We start from the raw sequence: 19,109 nt of genomic DNA on the forward strand, positions 1-19,109 counted from the left end.
TATTTTTGTAAGGAACTGACGCCTGGGTGAGTGCTAGTGTGGCTTGAGGTAAATTCACGGGCAGCTTCTTTGCAAACTTTTGCCAAACCAACTTGGGGCAGCAGTGGGGTAGAGAGTCAGCCTTAAGCTGATGCCTGCCTGGGCTGGGCTGGGCTGGGGGCCTCAGCTGCTGTTACTGGGCCTGCTTCTTTCCTGGACTTGTAGGTCACCAGCCCGATATGGTAAGGGCCTCAACCAACATCACCCTCTGCCTTCCAAAGCGTCGAGGAGCCCCCAGCAGGAAAATTGTGTGTGTGTTTATTTCCATCTTTCTTTCCGAGTTTTTTTTTAAAGTTTTGTAAGGAACGGATGCTTGGGTGAGTGAGTGCAAGTGTGGCTTGGCCTGAATTTACAGACACTTTCTTTGCAAACATGAGTAGGCAAGTGGGTATTTCAAAAGTGGGTGCATGGAGCTGCTCGTTGCTTTTCCAAGCTGGCAGCTGTGGCTCCTGAGCTTGAGGCAAAAAGAAGGGCAGAAGCACACTGCAGAGGACAGCGTTCAGCCTTGCAAGAGGGCAGTGGACGTCGGAGGAGCCGACACAGCACAAGAGGCTCGGAATCGGCGCACTCTTCGCCTACGGCCATACCACCCTGAATGCGCCCGATCTCGTCCGATCTCGGAAGCTAAGCAGGGTCGGGCCTGGTTAGTACTTGGATGGGAGACCGCCTGGGAATACCAGGTGCTGTAGGCATTTTGCTACTCTGTGCCCGATAGGCGGCGTTCGTCTTCTCCGTCTTGAACTACATTTTTCCTCCATTCCGCTTTTAATTTTAACAAACACGGCGCGTGAAAAAGGCACAGGGGCAGACAGCAGCCCTCGCTCCAATGCAGAGCCCCGTCAGAGGCGGACACGTTGTCGCCAAACTAACTTGGAGCAGCAGCAGCAGCAGCAGGAGACTGAAGCCAGGGCAGCAGCTTGCCGCCTCGGGTGGGTGGATGCAGCCAGAAAGGGCCACTCGTGTCCCTGGCAAAGCACCTCCAGCGTCTCCCCGTTTTCTCTCCAGTGGACGCGCAAGGCCCCCTACAGCTAGGGGAGGCAAGTGGATGGGCCTCATCTGCATATGTGGGCTCTAGAGGAAGAGTGCACCCTGGGAGACAAGGGGACACCTGGAGCGGGAAGTGCTCACGGGGGAGAAGTGCCTACAAGAGGCAGGAAGGGAGGGAGGCCACATCATGCCTCTCCATAGCCAGGCCTCTGGATGATGGGGCAGAAGCGGCCGTCACCCTAAGCTTCCTAGAAGTCCCAGCTGGGCCCCATGCTACCTAATATCTCGCCTGATCGAGCCTGGTCGAGCACTGGTCGAGCCTTCAGCCAAGGGACACAGGAGCCAAGGGGTCTGGCCTCGAGCCTTCAACCGAGGGACCCAGGAGCCCAGGGTCTGGCCTCAGTGCTTCCCAAGTCGGCCTTCAGCTGAAGCCTGCCTGGGCTGGGAGCCTCAGCTGCTGTTCCTGGGTGTGCTTCTTTCCTGCATGTGAAGGCCACCAGCGGCGAAGGTTGCCCTCCGCCTTCCAAGGAGTCGAGGGGATAGAAGCAGGAAAATTGTGTGTGTGTTTATTTCTTCTTTTTTAGAGATTCTTTCTATTTTTGTAAGGAACTGACGCCTGGGTGAGTGCTAGTGTGGCTTGAGGTAAATTCACGGGCAGCTTCTTTGCAAACTTTTGCCAAACCAACTTGGGGCAGCAGTGGGGTAGAGAGTCAGCCTTCTGCTGATGCCTGCCTAGGCGTGGCTGGGCTGGGGGCCTCAGCTGCTGTTACTGGGCCTGCTTCTTTCCTGGACTTGTAGGCCACCAGCCGGAGAAAGTAAGGGCCTCAACCAACATCGCCCTCTGCCTTCCAAAGAGTCGAGGAGTCCCCAGCAGGAAAATTGTGTGTGTGTTTATTTCTTCTTTTTTAGAGATGCTTTCTATTTTTGTAAGGAAACGACGCCTGGGTGAGTGCTAGTGTGGCGTGAGCTAAATTTACAGGCATCTTCTTTGCAAACTTTTGCCAAACCAACTTGGAGCAGCAGTGGGGTAGAGAGTCAGCCTTCTGCTGATGCCTGCCTGGGCTGGGCTGGTCTGGGGGCCTCAGCTGCTGTTACTGGGCCTGCTTCTTTCCTGGACTTGTAGGCCACCAGCCCGAGAAGGTAAGGGCCTCAACCAACATCGCCCTCTGCCTTCCAAAGAGTCGAGGTGTCCCCAGCAGGAAAATTGTGTGTGTGTATTTCTTCTTTTTTTAGAGATGCTTTCTATTTTTGTAAGGAACCGACGCCTGGGTGAGTGCTAGTGTGGCTTGAGGTAAATTTACGGGCAGCTTCTTTGCAAACTTTTGCCAAACCAACTTGGGGCAGCACTGGGGTAGAGAGTCAGCCTTCCGCTGATGCCTGCCTAGGCGTGGCTGGGCTGGGGGCCTCAGTTGCTGTTACTGGGCCTGCTTCTTTCCTGGACTTGTAGGCCGCCAGCCTGAGAAGGTAAGGCCTCAACCAACATCGCCCTCTGCCTTCCAAAGAGTCGAGGAGACCGCAGCAGGAAAATTGTGTGTGTGTTTATTTCTTCTTTTTTTAGAGGTGCTTTCTATTTTTGTAAGGAACTGACGCCTGGGTGAGTGCTAGTGTGGCGTGAGTTAAATTTACAGGCATCTTCTTTGCAAACTTTTGCCAAACCAACTTGGGGCAGCAGTGGGGTAGAGAGTCAGCCTTCTGCTGATGCCTGCCTAGGCGTGGCTGGGCTGGGGGCCTCAGCTGCTGTTACTGGGCCTGCTTCTTTCCTGGACTTGTAGGCCACCAGCCGGAGAAAGTAAGGGCCTCAACCAACATCGCCCTCTGCCTTCCAAAGAGTCGAGGAGTCCCCAGCAGGAAAATTGTGTGTGTGTTTATTTCTTCTTTTTTAGAGATGCTTTCTATTTTTGTAAGGAACCGACGCCTGGGTGAGTGCTAGTGTGGCTTGAGGTAAATTTACGGGCAGCTTCTTTGCAAACTTTTGCCAAAACAACTTGGGGCAGCACTGGGGTAGAGAGTCAGCCTTCCGCTGATGCCTGCCTAGGCGTGGCTGGGCTGGGGGCCTCAGTTGCTGTTACTGGGCCTGCTTCTTTCCTGGACTTGTAGGCCGCCAGCCTGAGAAGGTAAGGCCTCAACCAACATCGCCCTCTGCCTTCCAAAGAGTCGAGGAGACCGCAGCAGGAAAATTGTGTGTGTGTTTATTTCTTCTTTTTTTAGAGGTGCTTTCTATTTTTGTAAGGAACTGACGCCTGGGTGAGTGCTAGTGTGGCTTGAGGTAAATTCACGGGCAGCTTCTTTGCAAACTTTTGCCAAACCAACTTGGGGCAGCAGTGGGGTAGAGAGTCAGCCTTAAGCTGATGCCTGCCTGGGCTGGGCTGGGCTGGGGGCCTCAGCTGCTGTTACTGGGCCTGCTTCTTTCCTGGACTTGTAGGTCACCAGCCCGATATGGTAAGGGCCTCAACCAACATCACCCTCTGCCTTCCAAAGCGTCGAGGAGCCCCCAGCAGGAAAATTATGTGTGTGTATTTCTTCTTTTTTTAGAGATGCTTTCTATTTTTGTAAGGAACCGACGCCTGGGTGAGTGCTAGTGTGGCTTGAGGTAAATTTACGGGCAGCTTCTTTGCAAACTTTTGCCAAACCAACTTGGGGCAGCACTGGGGTAGAGAGTCAGCCTTCCGCTGATGCCTGCCTAGGCGTGGCTGGGCTGGGGGCCTCAGTTGCTGTTACTGGGCCTGCTTCTTTCCTGGACTTGTAGGCCGCCAGCCTGAGAAGGTAAGGCCTCAACCAACATCGCCCTCTGCCTTCCAAAGAGTCGAGGAGACCGCAGCAGGAAAATTGTGTGTGTGTTTATTTCTTCTTTTTTTAGAGGTGCTTTCTATTTTTGTAAGGAACTGACGCCTGGGTGAGTGCTAGTGTGGCGTGAGTTAAATTTACAGGCATCTTCTTTGCAAACTTTTGCCAAACCAACTTGGGGCAGCAGTGGGGTAGAGAGTCAGCCTTCTGCTGATGCCTGCCTAGGCGTGGCTGGGCTGGGGGCCTCAGCTGCTGTTACTGGGCCTGCTTCTTTCCTGGACTTGTAGGCCACCAGCCGGAGAAAGTAAGGGCCTCAACCAACATCGCCCTCTGCCTTCCAAAGAGTCGAGGAGTCCCCAGCAGGAAAATTGTGTGTGTGTTTATTTCTTCTTTTTTAGAGATGCTTTCTATTTTTGTAAGGAACCGACGCCTGGGTGAGTGCTAGTGTGGCTTGAGGTAAATTTACGGGCAGCTTCTTTGCAAACTTTTGCCAAAACAACTTGGGGCAGCACTGGGGTAGAGAGTCAGCCTTCCGCTGATGCCTGCCTAGGCGTGGCTGGGCTGGGGGCCTCAGTTGCTGTTACTGGGCCTGCTTCTTTCCTGGACTTGTAGGCCGCCAGCCTGAGAAGGTAAGGCCTCAACCAACATCGCCCTCTGCCTTCCAAAGAGTCGAGGAGACCGCAGCAGGAAAATTGTGTGTGTGTTTATTTCTTCTTTTTTTAGAGGTGCTTTCTATTTTTGTAAGGAACTGACGCCTGGGTGAGTGCTAGTGTGGCTTGAGGTAAATTCACGGGCAGCTTCTTTGCAAACTTTTGCCAAACCAACTTGGGGCAGCAGTGGGGTAGAGAGTCAGCCTTAAGCTGATGCCTGCCTGGGCTGGGCTGGGCTGGGGGCCTCAGCTGCTGTTACTGGGCCTGCTTCTTTCCTGGACTTGTAGGTCACCAGCCCGATATGGTAAGGGCCTCAACCAACATCACCCTCTGCCTTCCAAAGCGTCGAGGAGCCCCCAGCAGGAAAATTGTGTGTGTGTTTATTTCCATCTTTCTTTCCGAGTTTTTTTTTAAAGTTTTGTAAGGAACGGATGCTTGGGTGAGTGAGTGCAAGTGTGGCTTGGCCTGAATTTACAGACACTTTCTTTGCAAACATGAGTAGGCAAGTGGGTATTTCAAAAGTGGGTGCATGGAGCTGCTCGTTGCTTTTCCAAGCTGGCAGCTGTGGCTCCTGAGCTTGAGGCAAAAAGAAGGGCAGAAGCACACTGCAGAGGACAGCGTTCAGCCTTGCAAGAGGGCAGTGGACGTCGGAGGAGCCGACACAGCACAAGAGGCTCGGAATCGGCGCACTCTTCGCCTACGGCCATACCACCCTGAATGCGCCCGATCTCGTCCGATCTCGGAAGCTAAGCAGGGTCGGGCCTGGTTAGTACTTGGATGGGAGACCGCCTGGGAATACCAGGTGCTGTAGGCATTTTGCTACTCTGTGCCCGATAGGCGGCGTTCGTCTTCTCCGTCTTGAACTACATTTTTCCTCCATTCCGCTTTTAATTTTAACAAACACGGCGCGTGAAAAAGGCACAGGGGCAGACAGCAGCCCTCGCTCCAATGCAGAGCCCCGTCAGAGGCGGACACGTTGTCGCCAAACTAACTTGGAGCAGCAGCAGCAGCAGCAGGAGACTGAAGCCAGGGCAGCAGCTTGCCGCCTCGGGTGGGTGGATGCAGCCAGAAAGGGCCACTCGTGTCCCTGGCAAAGCACCTCCAGCGTCTCCCCGTTTTCTCTCCAGTGGACGCGCAAGGCCCCCTACAGCTAGGGGAGGCAAGTGGATGGGCCTCATCTGCATATGTGGGCTCTAGAGGAAGAGTGCACCCTGGGAGACAAGGGGACACCTGGAGCGGGAAGTGCTCACGGGGGAGAAGTGCCTACAAGAGGCAGGAAGGGAGGGAGGCCACATCATGCCTCTCCATAGCCAGGCCTCTGGATGATGGGGCAGAAGCGGCCGTCACCCTAAGCTTCCTAGAAGTCCCAGCTGGGCCCCATGCTACCTAATATCTCGCCTGATCGAGCCTGGTCGAGCACTGGTCGAGCCTTCAGCCAAGGGACACAGGAGCCAAGGGGTCTGGCCTCGAGCCTTCAACCGAGGGACCCAGGAGCCCAGGGTCTGGCCTCAGTGCTTCCCAAGTCGGCCTTCAGCTGAAGCCTGCCTGGGCTGGGAGCCTCAGCTGCTGTTCCTGGGTGTGCTTCTTTCCTGCATGTGAAGGCCACCAGCGGCGAAGGTTGCCCTCCGCCTTCCAAGGAGTCGAGGGGATAGAAGCAGGAAAATTGTGTGTGTGTTTATTTCTTCTTTTTTAGAGATTCTTTCTATTTTTGTAAGGAACTGACGCCTGGGTGAGTGCTAGTGTGGCTTGAGGTAAATTCACGGGCAGCTTCTTTGCAAACTTTTGCCAAACCAACTTGGGGCAGCAGTGGGGTAGAGAGTCAGCCTTCTGCTGATGCCTGCCTAGGCGTGGCTGGGCTGGGGGCCTCAGCTGCTGTTACTGGGCCTGCTTCTTTCCTGGACTTGTAGGCCACCAGCCGGAGAAAGTAAGGGCCTCAACCAACATCGCCCTCTGCCTTCCAAAGAGTCGAGGAGTCCCCAGCAGGAAAATTGTGTGTGTGTTTATTTCTTCTTTTTTAGAGATGCTTTCTATTTTTGTAAGGAAACGACGCCTGGGTGAGTGCTAGTGTGGCGTGAGCTAAATTTACAGGCATCTTCTTTGCAAACTTTTGCCAAACCAACTTGGAGCAGCAGTGGGGTAGAGAGTCAGCCTTCTGCTGATGCCTGCCTGGGCTGGGCTGGTCTGGGGGCCTCAGCTGCTGTTACTGGGCCTGCTTCTTTCCTGGACTTGTAGGCCACCAGCCCGAGAAGGTAAGGGCCTCAACCAACATCGCCCTCTGCCTTCCAAAGAGTCGAGGTGTCCCCAGCAGGAAAATTGTGTGTGTGTATTTCTTCTTTTTTTAGAGATGCTTTCTATTTTTGTAAGGAACCGACGCCTGGGTGAGTGCTAGTGTGGCTTGAGGTAAATTTACGGGCAGCTTCTTTGCAAACTTTTGCCAAACCAACTTGGGGCAGCACTGGGGTAGAGAGTCAGCCTTCCGCTGATGCCTGCCTAGGCGTGGCTGGGCTGGGGGCCTCAGTTGCTGTTACTGGGCCTGCTTCTTTCCTGGACTTGTAGGCCGCCAGCCTGAGAAGGTAAGGCCTCAACCAACATCGCCCTCTGCCTTCCAAAGAGTCGAGGAGACCGCAGCAGGAAAATTGTGTGTGTGTTTATTTCTTCTTTTTTTAGAGGTGCTTTCTATTTTTGTAAGGAACTGACGCCTGGGTGAGTGCTAGTGTGGCGTGAGTTAAATTTACAGGCATCTTCTTTGCAAACTTTTGCCAAACCAACTTGGGGCAGCAGTGGGGTAGAGAGTCAGCCTTCTGCTGATGCCTGCCTAGGCGTGGCTGGGCTGGGGGCCTCAGCTGCTGTTACTGGGCCTGCTTCTTTCCTGGACTTGTAGGCCACCAGCCGGAGAAAGTAAGGGCCTCAACCAACATCGCCCTCTGCCTTCCAAAGAGTCGAGGAGTCTCCAGCAGGAAAATTGTGTGTGTGTTTATTTCTTCTTTTTTAGAGATGCTTTCTATTTTTGTAAGGAACCGACGCCTGGGTGAGTGCTAGTGTGGCTTGAGGTAAATTTACGGGCAGCTTCTTTGCAAACTTTTGCCAAAACAACTTGGGGCAGCACTGGGGTAGAGAGTCAGCCTTCCGCTGATGCCTGCCTAGGCGTGGCTGGGCTGGGGGCCTCAGTTGCTGTTACTGGGCCTGCTTCTTTCCTGGACTTGTAGGCCGCCAGCCTGAGAAGGTAAGGCCTCAACCAACATCGCCCTCTGCCTTCCAAAGAGTCGAGGAGACCGCAGCAGGAAAATTGTGTGTGTGTTTATTTCTTCTTTTTTTAGAGGTGCTTTCTATTTTTGTAAGGAACTGACGCCTGGGTGAGTGCTAGTGTGGCTTGAGGTAAATTCACGGGCAGCTTCTTTGCAAACTTTTGCCAAACCAACTTGGGGCAGCAGTGGGGTAGAGAGTCAGCCTTAAGCTGATGCCTGCCTGGGCTGGGCTGGGCTGGGGGCCTCAGCTGCTGTTACTGGGCCTGCTTCTTTCCTGGACTTGTAGGTCACCAGCCCGATATGGTAAGGGCCTCAACCAACATCACCCTCTGCCTTCCAAAGCGTCGAGGAGCCCCCAGCAGGAAAATTGTGTGTGTGTTTATTTCCATCTTTCTTTCCGAGTTTTTTTTTAAAGTTTTGTAAGGAACGGATGCTTGGGTGAGTGAGTGCAAGTGTGGCTTGGCCTGAATTTACAGACACTTTCTTTGCAAACATGAGTAGGCAAGTGGGTATTTCAAAAGTGGGTGCATGGAGCTGCTCGTTGCTTTTCCAAGCTGGCAGCTGTGGCTCCTGAGCTTGAGGCAAAAAGAAGGGCAGAAGCACACTGCAGAGGACAGCGTTCAGCCTTGCAAGAGGGCAGTGGACGTCGGAGGAGCCGACACAGCACAAGAGGCTCGGAATCGGCGCACTCTTCGCCTACGGCCATACCACCCTGAATGCGCCCGATCTCGGAAGCTAAGCAGGGTCGGGCCTGGTTAGTACTTGGATGGGAGACCGCCTGGGAATACCAGGTGCTGTAGGCATTTTGCTACTCTGTGCCCGATAGGCGGCGTTCGTCTTCTCCGTCTTGAACTACATTTTTCCTCCATTCCGCTTTTAATTTTAACAAACACGGCGCGTGAAAAAGGCACAGGGGCAGACAGCAGCCCTCGCTCCAATGCAGAGCCCCGTCAGAGGCGGACACGTTGTCGCCAAACTAACTTGGAGCAGCAGCAGCAGCAGCAGGAGACTGAAGCCAGGGCAGCAGCTTGCCGCCTCGGGTGGGTGGATGCAGCCAGAAAGGGCCACTCGTGTCCCTGGCAAAGCACCTCCAGCGTCTCCCCGTTTTCTCTCCAGTGGACGCGCAAGGCCCCCTACAGCTAGGGGAGGCAAGTGGATGGGCCTCATCTGCATATGTGGGCTCTAGAGGAAGAGTGCACCCTGGGAGACAAGGGGACACCTGGAGCGGGAAGTGCTCACGTGGGAGAAGTGCCTACAAGAGGCAGGAAGGGAGGGAGGCCACATCATGCCTCTCCATAGCCAGGCCTCTGGATGATGGGGCAGAAGCGGCCGTCACCCTAAGCTTCCTAGAAGTCCCAGCTGGGCCCCATGCTACCTAATATCTCGCCTGATCGAGCCTGGTCGAGCACTGGTCGAGCCTTCAGCCAAGGGACACAGGAGCCAAGGGGTCTGGCCTCGAGCCTTCAGCCGAGGGACCCAGGAGCCCAGGGTCTGGCCTCAGTGCTTCCCAAGTCGGCCTTCAGCTGAAGCCTGCCTGGGCTGGGAGCCTCAGCTGCTGTTCCTGGGTGTGCTTCTTTCCTGCATGTGAAGGCCACCAGCGGCGAAGGTTGCCCTCCGCCTTCTAAGGAGTCGAGGAGACCGCAGCAGGAAAATTGTGTGTGTGTTTATTTCTTCTTTTTTTAGAGGTGCTTTCTATTTTTGCAAGGAACTGACGCCTGGATGAGTGCTAGTGTGGCTTGAGGTAAATTCACGGGCAGCTTCTTTGCAAACTTTTGCCAAACCAACTTGGGGCAGCAGTGGGGTAGAGAGTCAGCCTTCTGCTGATGCCTGCCTAGGCGTGGCTGGGTTGGGGGCCTCAGCTGCTGTTACTGGGCCTGCTTCTTTCCTGGACTTGTAGGCCACCAGCCGGAGAAAGTAAGGGCCTCAACCAACATCGCCCTCTGCCTTCCAAAGAGTCGAGGAGTCCCCAGCAGGAAAATTGTGTGTGTGTTTATTTCTTCTTTTTTAGAGATGCTTTCTATTTTTGTAAGGAAACGACGCCTGGGTGAGTGCTAGTGTGGCGTGAGCTAAATTTACAGGCATCTTCTTTGCAAACTTTTGCCAAACCAACTTGGAGCAGCAGTGGGGTAGAGAGTCAGCCTTCTGCTGATGCCTGCCTGGGCTGGGCTGGTCTGGGGGCCTCAGCTGCTGTTACTGGGCCTGCTTCTTTCCTGGACTTGTAGGCCACCAGCCCGAGAAGGTAAGGGCCTCAACCAACATCGCCCTCTGCCTTCCAAAGAGTCGAGGTGTCCCCAGCAGGAAAATTGTGTGTGTGTATTTCTTCTTTTTTTAGAGATGCTTTCTATTTTTGTAAGGAACCGACGCCTGGGTGAGTGCTAGTGTGGCTTGAGGTAAATTTACGGGCAGCTTCTTTGCAAACTTTTGCCAAACCAACTTGGGGCAGCACTGGGGTAGAGAGTCAGCCTTCCGCTGATGCCTGCCTAGGCGTGGCTGGGCTGGGGGCCTCAGTTGCTGTTACTGGGCCTGCTTCTTTCCTGGACTTGTAGGCCGCCAGCCTGAGAAGGTAAGGCCTCAACCAACATCGCCCTCTGCCTTCCAAAGAGTCGAGGAGACCGCAGCAGGAAAATTGTGTGTGTGTTTATTTCTTCTTTTTTTAGAGGTGCTTTCTATTTTTGTAAGGAACTGACGCCTGGGTGAGTGCTAGTGTGGCGTGAGTTAAATTTACAGGCATCTTCTTTGCAAACTTTTGCCAAACCAACTTGGGGCAGCAGTGGGGTAGAGAGTCAGCCTTCTGCTGATGCCTGCCTAGGCGTGGCTGGGCTGGGGGCCTCAGCTGCTGTTACTGGGCCTGCTTCTTTCCTGGACTTGTAGGCCACCAGCCGGAGAAAGTAAGGGCCTCAACCAACATCGCCCTCTGCCTTCCAAAGAGTCGAGGAGTCCCCAGCAGGAAAATTGTGTGTGTGTTTATTTCTTCTTTTTTAGAGATGCTTTCTATTTTTGTAAGGAACCGACGCCTGGGTGAGTGCTAGTGTGGCTTGAGGTAAATTTACGGGCAGCTTCTTTGCAAACTTTTGCCAAAACAACTTGGGGCAGCACTGGGGTAGAGAGTCAGCCTTCCGCTGATGCCTGCCTAGGCGTGGCTGGGCTGGGGGCCTCAGTTGCTGTTACTGGGCCTGCTTCTTTCCTGGACTTGTAGGCCGCCAGCCTGAGAAGGTAAGGCCTCAACCAACATCGCCCTCTGCCTTCCAAAGAGTCGAGGAGACCGCAGCAGGAAAATTGTGTGTGTGTTTATTTCTTCTTTTTTTAGAGGTGCTTTCTATTTTTGTAAGGAACTGACGCCTGGGTGAGTGCTAGTGTGGCTTGAGGTAAATTCACGGGCAGCTTCTTTGCAAACTTTTGCCAAACCAACTTGGGGCAGCAGTGGGGTAGAGTCAGCCTTAAGCTGATGCCTGCCTGGGCTGGGCTGGGCTGGGGGCCTCAGCTGCTGTTACTGGGCCTGCTTCTTTCCTGGACTTGTAGGTCACCAGCCCGATATGGTAAGGGCCTCAACCAACATCACCCTCTGCCTTCCAAAGCGTCGAGGAGCCCCCAGCAGGAAAATTGTGTGTGTGTTTATTTCCATCTTTCTTTCCGAGTTTTTTTTTAAAGTTTTGTAAGGAACGGATGCTTGGGTGAGTGAGTGCAAGTGTGGCTTGGCCTGAATTTACAGACACTTTCTTTGCAAACATGAGTAGGCAAGTGGGTATTTCAAAAGTGGGTGCATGGAGCTGCTCGTTGCTTTTCCAAGCTGGCAGCTGTGGCTCCTGAGCTTGAGGCAAAAAGAAGGGCAGAAGCACACTGCAGAGGACAGCGTTCAGCCTTGCAAGAGGGCAGTGGACGTCGGAGGAGCCGACACAGCACAAGAGGCTCGGAATCGGCGCACTCTTCGCCTACGGCCATACCACCCTGAATGCGCCCGATCTCGTCCGATCTCGGAAGCTAAGCAGGGTCGGGCCTGGTTAGTACTTGGATGGGAGACCGCCTGGGAATACCAGGTGCTGTAGGCATTTTGCTACTCTGTGCCCGATAGGCGGCGTTCGTCTTCTCCGTCTTGAACTACATTTTTCCTCCATTCCGCTTTTAATTTTAACAAACACGGCGCGTGAAAAAGGCACAGGGGCAGACAGCAGCCCTCGCTCCAATGCAGAGCCCCGTCAGAGGCGGACACGTTGTCGCCAAACTAACTTGGAGCAGCAGCAGCAGCAGCAGGAGACTGAAGCCAGGGCAGCAGCTTGCCGCCTCGGGTGGGTGGATGCAGCCAGAAAGGGCCACTCGTGTCCCTGGCAAAGCACCTCCAGCGTCTCCCCGTTTTCTCTCCAGTGGACGCGCAAGGCCCCCTACAGCTAGGGGAGGCAAGTGGATGGGCCTCATCTGCATATGTGGGCTCTAGAGGAAGAGTGCACCCTGGGAGACAAGGGGACACCTGGAGCGGGAAGTGCTCACGGGGGAGAAGTGCCTACAAGAGGCAGGAAGGGAGGGAGGCCACATCATGCCTCTCCATAGCCAGGCCTCTGGATGATGGGGCAGAAGCGGCCGTCACCCTAAGCTTCCTAGAAGTCCCAGCTGGGCCCCATGCTACCTAATATCTCGCCTGATCGAGCCTGGTCGAGCCTTCAGCCAAGGGACACAGGAGCCAAGGGGTCTGGCCTCGAGCCTTCAGCCGAGGGACCCAGGAGCCCAGGGTCTGGCCTCAGTGCTTCCCAAGTCGGCCTTCAGCTGAAGCCTGCCTGGGCTGGGAGCCTCAGCTGCTGTTCCTGGGTGTGCTTCTTTCCTGCATGTGAAGGCCACCAGCGGCGAAGGTTGCCCTCCGCCTTCTAAGGAGTCGAGGAGACCGCAGCAGGAAAATTGTGTGTGTGTTTATTTCTTCTTTTTTTAGAGGTGCTTTCTATTTTTGCAAGGAACTGACGCCTGGATGAGTGCTAGTGTGGCTTGAGGTAAATTCACGGGCAGCTTCTTTGCAAACTTTTGCCAAACCAACTTGGGGCAGCAGTGGGGTAGAGAGTCAGCCTTCTGCTGATGCCTGCCTAGGCGTGGCTGGGTTGGGGGCCTCAGCTGCTGTTACTGGGCCTGCTTCTTTCCTGGACTTGTAGGCCACCAGCCGGAGAAAGTAAGGGCCTCAACCAACATCGCCCTCTGCCTTCCAAAGAGTCGAGGAGTCCCCAGCAGGAAAATTGTGTGTGTGTTTATTTCTTCTTTTTTAGAGATGCTTTCTATTTTTGTAAGGAAACGACGCCTGGGTGAGTGCTAGTGTGGCGTGAGCTAAATTTACAGGCATCTTCTTTGCAAACTTTTGCCAAACCAACTTGGAGCAGCAGTGGGGTAGAGAGTCAGCCTTCTGCTGATGCCTGCCTGGGCTGGGCTGGTCTGGGGGCCTCAGCTGCTGTTACTGGGCCTGCTTCTTTCCTGGACTTGTAGGCCACCAGCCCGAGAAGGTAAGGGCCTCAACCAACATCGCCCTCTGCCTTCCAAAGAGTCGAGGTGTCCCCAGCAGGAAAATTGTGTGTGTGTATTTCTTCTTTTTTTAGAGATGCTTTCTATTTTTGTAAGGAACCGACGCCTGGGTGAGTGCTAGTGTGGCTTGAGGTAAATTTACGGGCAGCTTCTTTGCAAACTTTTGCCAAACCAACTTGGGGCAGCACTGGGGTAGAGAGTCAGCCTTCCGCTGATGCCTGCCTAGGCGTGGCTGGGCTGGGGGCCTCAGTTGCTGTTACTGGGCCTGCTTCTTTCCTGGACTTGTAGGCCGCCAGCCTGAGAAGGTAAGGCCTCAACCAACATCGCCCTCTGCCTTCCAAAGAGTCGAGGAGACCGCAGCAGGAAAATTGTGTGTGTGTTTATTTCTTCTTTTTTTAGAGGTGCTTTCTATTTTTGTAAGGAACTGACGCCTGGGTGAGTGCTAGTGTGGCGTGAGTTAAATTTACAGGCATCTTCTTTGCAAACTTTTGCCAAACCAACTTGGGGCAGCAGTGGGGTAGAGAGTCAGCCTTCTGCTGATGCCTGCCTAGGCGTGGCTGGGCTGGGGGCCTCAGCTGCTGTTACTGGGCCTGCTTCTTTCCTGGACTTGTAGGCCACCAGCCGGAGAAAGTAAGGGCCTCAACCAACATCGCCCTCTGCCTTCCAAAGAGTCGAGGAGTCCCCAGCAGGAAAATTGTGTGTGTGTTTATTTCTTCTTTTTTAGAGATGCTTTCTATTTTTGTAAGGAACCGACGCCTGGGTGAGTGCTAGTGTGGCTTGAGGTAAATTTACGGGCAGCTTCTTTGCAAACTTTTGCCAAAACAACTTGGGGCAGCACTGGGGTAGAGAGTCAGCCTTCCGCTGATGCCTGCCTAGGCGTGGCTGGGCTGGGGGCCTCAGTTGCTGTTACTGGGCCTGCTTCTTTCCTGGACTTGTAGGCCGCCAGCCTGAGAAGGTAAGGCCTCAACCAACATCGCCCTCTGCCTTCCAAAGAGTCGAGGAGACCGCAGCAGGAAAATTGTGTGTGTGTTTATTTCTTCTTTTTTTAGAGGTGCTTTCTATTTTTGTAAGGAACTGACGCCTGGGTGAGTGCTAGTGTGGCTTGAGGTAAATTCACGGGCAGCTTCTTTGCAAACTTTTGCCAAACCAACTTGGGGCAGCAGTGGGGTAGAGTCAGCCTTAAGCTGATGCCTGCCTGGGCTGGGCTGGGCTGGGGGCCTCAGCTGCTGTTACTGGGCCTGCTTCTTTCCTGGACTTGTAGGTCACCAGCCCGATATGGTAAGGGCCTCAACCAACATCACCCTCTGCCTTCCAAAGCGTCGAGGAGCCCCCAGCAGGAAAATTGTGTGTGTGTTTATTTCCATCTTTCTTTCCGAGTTTTTTTTTAAAGTTTTGTAAGGAACGGATGCTTGGGTGAGTGAGTGCAAGTGTGGCTTGGCCTGAATTTACAGACACTTTCTTTGCAAACATGAGTAGGCAAGTGGGTATTTCAAAAGTGGGTGCATGGAGCTGCTCGTTGCTTTTCCAAGCTGGCAGCTGTGGCTCCTGAGCTTGAGGCAAAAAGAAGGGCAGAAGCACACTGCAGAGGACAGCGTTCAGCCTTGCAAGAGGGCAGTGGACGTCGGAGGAGCCGACACAGCACAAGAGGCTCGGAATCGGCGCACTCTTCGCCTACGGCCATACCACCCTGAATGCGCCCGATCTCGTCCGATCTCGGAAGCTAAGCAGGGTCGGGCCTGGTCAGTACTTGGATGGGAGACCGCCTGGGAATACCAGGTGCTGTAGGCATTTTGCTACTCTGTGCCCGATAGGCGGCGTTCGTCTTCTCCGTCTTGAACTACATTTTTCCTCCATTCCGCTTTTAATTTTAACAAACACGGCGCGTGAAAAAGGCACAGGGGCAGACAGCAGCCCTCGCTCCAATGCAGAGCCCCGTCAGAGGCGGACACGTTGTCGCCAAACTAACTTGGAGCAGCAGCAGCAGCAGCAGGAGACTGAAGCCAGGGCAGCAGCTTGCCGCCTCGGGTGGGTGGATGCAGCCAGAAAGGGCCACTCGTGTCCCTGGCAAAGCACCTCCAGCGTCTCCCCGTTTTCTCTCCAGTGGACGCGCAAGGCCCCCTACAGCTAGGGGAGGCAAGTGGATGGGCCTCATCTGCATATGTGGGCTCTAGAGGAAGAGTGCACCCTGGGAGACAAGGGGACACCTGGAGCGGGAAGTGCTCACGGGGGAGAAGTGCCTACAAGAGGCAGGAAGGGAGGGAGGCCACATCATGCCTCTCCATAGCCAGGCCTCTGGATGATGGGGCAGAAGCGGCCGTCACCCTAAGCTTCCTAGAAGTCCCAGCTGGGCCCCATGCTACCTAATATCTCGCCTGATCGAGCCTGGTCGAGCACTGGTCGAGCCTTCAGCCAAGGGACACAGGAGCCAAGGGGTCTGGCCTCGAGCCTTCAACCGAGGGACCCAGGAGCCCAGGGTCTGGCCTCAGTGCTTCCCAAGTCGGCCTTCAGCTGAAGCCTGCCTGGGCTGGGAGCCTCAGCTGCTGTTCCTGGGTGTGCTTCTTTCCTGCATGTGAAGGCCACCAGCGGCGAAGGTTGCCCTCCGCCTTCCAAGGAGTCGAGGGGATAGAAGCAGGAAAATTGTGTGTGTGTTTATTTCTTCTTTTTTAGAGATTCTTTCTATTTTTGTAAGGAACTGACGCCTGGGTGAGTGCTAGTGTGGCTTGAGGTAAATTCACGGGCAGCTTCTTTGCAAACTTTTGCCAAACCAACTTGGGGCAGCAGTGGGGTAGAGAGTCAGCCTTCTGCTGATGCCTGCCTAGGCGTGGCTGGGCTGGGGGCCTCAGCTGCTGTTACTGGGCCTGCTTCTTTCCTGGACTTGTAGGCCACCAGCCGGAGAAAGTAAGGGCCTCAACCAACATCGCCCTCTGCCTTCCAAAGAGTCGAGGAGTCCCCAGCAGGAAAATTGTGTGTGTGTTTATTTCTTCTTTTTTAGAGATGCTTTCTATTTTTGTAAGGAAACGACGCCTGGGTGAGTGCTAGTGTGGCGTGAGCTAAATTTACAGGCATCTTCTTTGCAAACTTTTGCCAAACCAACTTGGAGCAGCAGTGGGGTAGAGAGTCAGCCTTCTGCTGATGCCTGCCTGGGCTGGGCTGGTCTGGGGGCCTCAGCTGCTGTTACTGGGCCTGCTTCTTTCCTGGACTTGTAGGCCACCAGCCCGAGAAGGTAAGGGCCTCAACCAACATCGCCCTCTGCCTTCCAAAGAGTCGAGGTGTCCCCAGCAGGAAAATTGTGTGTGTGTATTTCTTCTTTTTTTAGAGATGCTTTCTATTTTTGTAAGGAACCGACGCCTGGGTGAGTGCTAGTGTGGCTTGAGGTAAATTTACGGGCAGCTTCTTTGCAAACTTTTGCCAAACCAACTTGGGGCAGCACTGGGGTAGAGAGTCAGCCTTCCGCTGATGCCTGCCTAGGCGTGGCTGGGCTGGGGGCCTCAGTTGCTGTTACTGGGCCTGCTTCTTTCCTGGACTTGTAGGCCGCCAGCCTGAGAAGGTAAGGCCTCAACCAACATCGCCCTCTGCCTTCCAAAGAGTCGAGGAGACCGCAGCAGGAAAATTGTGTGTGTGTTTATTTCTTCTTTTTTTAGAGGTGCTTTCTATTTTTGTAAGGAACTGACGCCTGGGTGAGTGCTAGTGTGGCGTGAGTTAAATTTACAGGCATCTTCTTTGCAAACTTTTGCCAAACCAACTTGGGGCAGCAGTGGGGTAGAGAGTCAGCCTTCTGCTGATGCCTGCCTAGGCGTGGCTGGGCTGGGGGCCTCAGCTGCTGTTACTGGGCCTGCTTCTTTCCTGGACTTGTAGGCCACCAGCCGGAGAAAGTAAGGGCCTCAACCAACATCGCCCTCTGCCTTCCAAAGAGTCGAGGAGTCCCCAGCAGGAAAATTGTGTGTGTGTTTATTTCTTCTTTTTTAGAGATGCTTTCTATTTTTGTAAGGAACCGACGCCTGGGTGAGTGCTAGTGTGGCTTGAGGTAAATTTACGGGCAGCTTCTTTGCAAACTTTTGCCAAAACAACTTGGGGCAGCACTGGGGTAGAGAGTCAGCCTTCCGCTGATGCCTGCCTAGGCGTGGCTGGGCTGGGGGCCTCAGTTGCTGTTACTGGGCCTGCTTCTTTCCTGGACTTGTAGGCCGCCAGCCTGAGAAGGTAAGGCCTCAACCAACATCGCCCTCTGCCTTCCAAAGAGTCGAGGAGACCGCAGCAGGAAAATTGTGTGTGTGTTTATTTCTTCTTTTTTTAGAGGTGCTTTCTATTTTTGTAAGGAACTGACGCCTGGGTGAGTGCTAGTGTGGCTTGAGGTAAATTCACGGGCAGCTTCTTTGCAAACTTTTGCCAAACCAACTTGGGGCAGCAGTGGGGTAGAGAGTCAGCCTTAAGCTGATGCCTGCCTGGGCTGGGCTGGGCTGGGGGCCTCAGCTGCTGTTACTGGGCCTGCTTCTTTCCTGGACTTGTAGGTCACCAGCCCGATATGGTAAGGGCCTCAACCAACATCACCCTCTGCCTTCCAAAGCGTCGAGGAGCCCCCAGCAGGAAAATTGTGTGTGTGTTTATTTCCATCTTTCTTTCCGAGTTTTTTTTTAAAGTTTTGTAAGGAACGGATGCTTGGGTGAGTGAGTGCAAGTGTGGCTTGGCCTGAATTTACAGACACTTTCTTTGCAAACATGAGTAGGCAAGTGGGTATTTCAAAAGTGGGTGCATGGAGCTGCTCGTTGCTTTTCCAAGCTGGCAGCTGTGGCTCCTGAGCTTGAGGCAAAAAGAAGGGCAGAAGCACACTGCAGAGGACAGCGTTCAGCCTTGCAAGAGGGCAGTGGACGTCGGAGGAGCCGACACAGCACAAGAGGCTCGGAATCGGCGCACTCTTCGCCTACGGCCATACCACCCTGAATGCGCCCGATCTCGTCCGATCTCGGAAGCTAAGCAGGGTCGGGCCTGGTTAGTACTTGGATGGGAGACCGCCTGGGAATACCAGGTGCTGTAGGCATTTTGCTACTCTGTGCCCGATAGGCGGCGTTCGTCTTCTCCGTCTTGAACTACATTTTTCCTCCATTCCGCTTTTAATTTTAACAAACACGGCGCGTGAAAAAGGCACAGGGGCAGACAGCAGCCCTCGCTCCAATGCAGAGCCCCGTCAGAGGCGGACACGTTGTCGCCAAACTAACTTGGAGCAGCAGCAGCAGCAGCAGGAGACTGAAGCCAGGGCAGCAGCTTGCCGCCTCGGGTGGGTGGATGCAGCCAGAAAGGGCCACTCGTGTCCCTGGCAAAGCACCTCCAGCGTCTCCCCGTTTTCTCTCCAGTGGACGCGCAAGGCCCCCTACAGCTAGGGGAGGCAAGTGGATGGGCCTCATCTGCATATGTGGGCTCTAGAGGAAGAGTGCACCCTGGGAGACAAGGGGACACCTGGAGCGGGAAGTGCTCACGGGGGAGAAGTGCCTACAAGAGGCAGGAAGGGAGGGAGGCCACATCATGCCTCTCCATAGCCAGGCCTCTGGATGATGGGGCAGAAGCGGCCGTCACCCTAAGCTTCCTAGAAGTCCCAGCTGGGCCCCATGCTACCTAATATCTCGCCTGATCGAGCCTGGTCGAGCACTGGTCGAGCCTTCAGCCAAGGGACACAGGAGCCAAGGGGTCTGGCCTCGAGCCTTCAACCGAGGGACCCAGGAGCCCAGGGTCTGGCCTCAGTGCTTCCCAAGTCGGCCTTCAGCTGAAGCCTGCCTGGGCTGGGAGCCTCAGCTGCTGTTCCTGGGTGTGCTTCTTTCCTGCATGTGAAGGCCACCAGCGGCGAAGGTTGCCCTCCGCCTTCCAAGGAGTCGAGGGGATAGAAGCAGGAAAATTGTGTGTGTGTTTATTTCTTCTTTTTTAGAGA

The 19,109-nt window shown here is 54.3% G+C and overlaps 5 non-coding genes and 1 pseudogene across 5 annotated transcripts; all 6 read left to right on the plus strand.

Annotated features, from left to right (window-relative positions):
• Nucleotides 1-612: 612 nt before the first annotated feature.
• Nucleotides 613-731, plus strand: LOC138558718 (5S ribosomal RNA). Its single transcript, XR_011298838.1, has one exon. It is a non-coding gene; the product is annotated as a 5S ribosomal RNA (ribosomal RNA).
• A 4,424-nt stretch (nucleotides 732-5,155) lies between these two features.
• On the plus strand, nucleotides 5,156-5,274 carry LOC138558720 (5S ribosomal RNA). Its single transcript, XR_011298840.1, has one exon. It is a non-coding gene; the product is annotated as a 5S ribosomal RNA (ribosomal RNA).
• Nucleotides 5,275-8,399: 3,125 nt separating this feature from the next.
• Nucleotides 8,400-8,508, plus strand: LOC138559048 (5S ribosomal RNA; annotated as a pseudogene).
• A 3,124-nt stretch (nucleotides 8,509-11,632) lies between these two features.
• Nucleotides 11,633-11,751, plus strand: LOC138558721 (5S ribosomal RNA). Its single transcript, XR_011298841.1, has one exon. It is a non-coding gene; the product is annotated as a 5S ribosomal RNA (ribosomal RNA).
• A 3,113-nt stretch (nucleotides 11,752-14,864) lies between these two features.
• LOC138558910 (5S ribosomal RNA) lies at nucleotides 14,865-14,983 on the plus strand. Its single transcript, XR_011299028.1, has one exon. It is a non-coding gene; the product is annotated as a 5S ribosomal RNA (ribosomal RNA).
• A 3,125-nt stretch (nucleotides 14,984-18,108) lies between these two features.
• LOC138558722 (5S ribosomal RNA) lies at nucleotides 18,109-18,227 on the plus strand. Its single transcript, XR_011298842.1, has one exon. It is a non-coding gene; the product is annotated as a 5S ribosomal RNA (ribosomal RNA).
• Nucleotides 18,228-19,109: the final 882 nt, after the last annotated feature.

The sequence above is a fragment of the Ambystoma mexicanum genome, unplaced genomic scaffold (genome assembly GCF_040938575.1).
Source record: "Ambystoma mexicanum isolate Mex_15411 unplaced genomic scaffold, UKY_AmexF1_1 Mex_scaf34, whole genome shotgun sequence".
NCBI lineage: Eukaryota > Metazoa > Chordata > Amphibia > Caudata > Ambystomatidae > Ambystoma > Ambystoma mexicanum.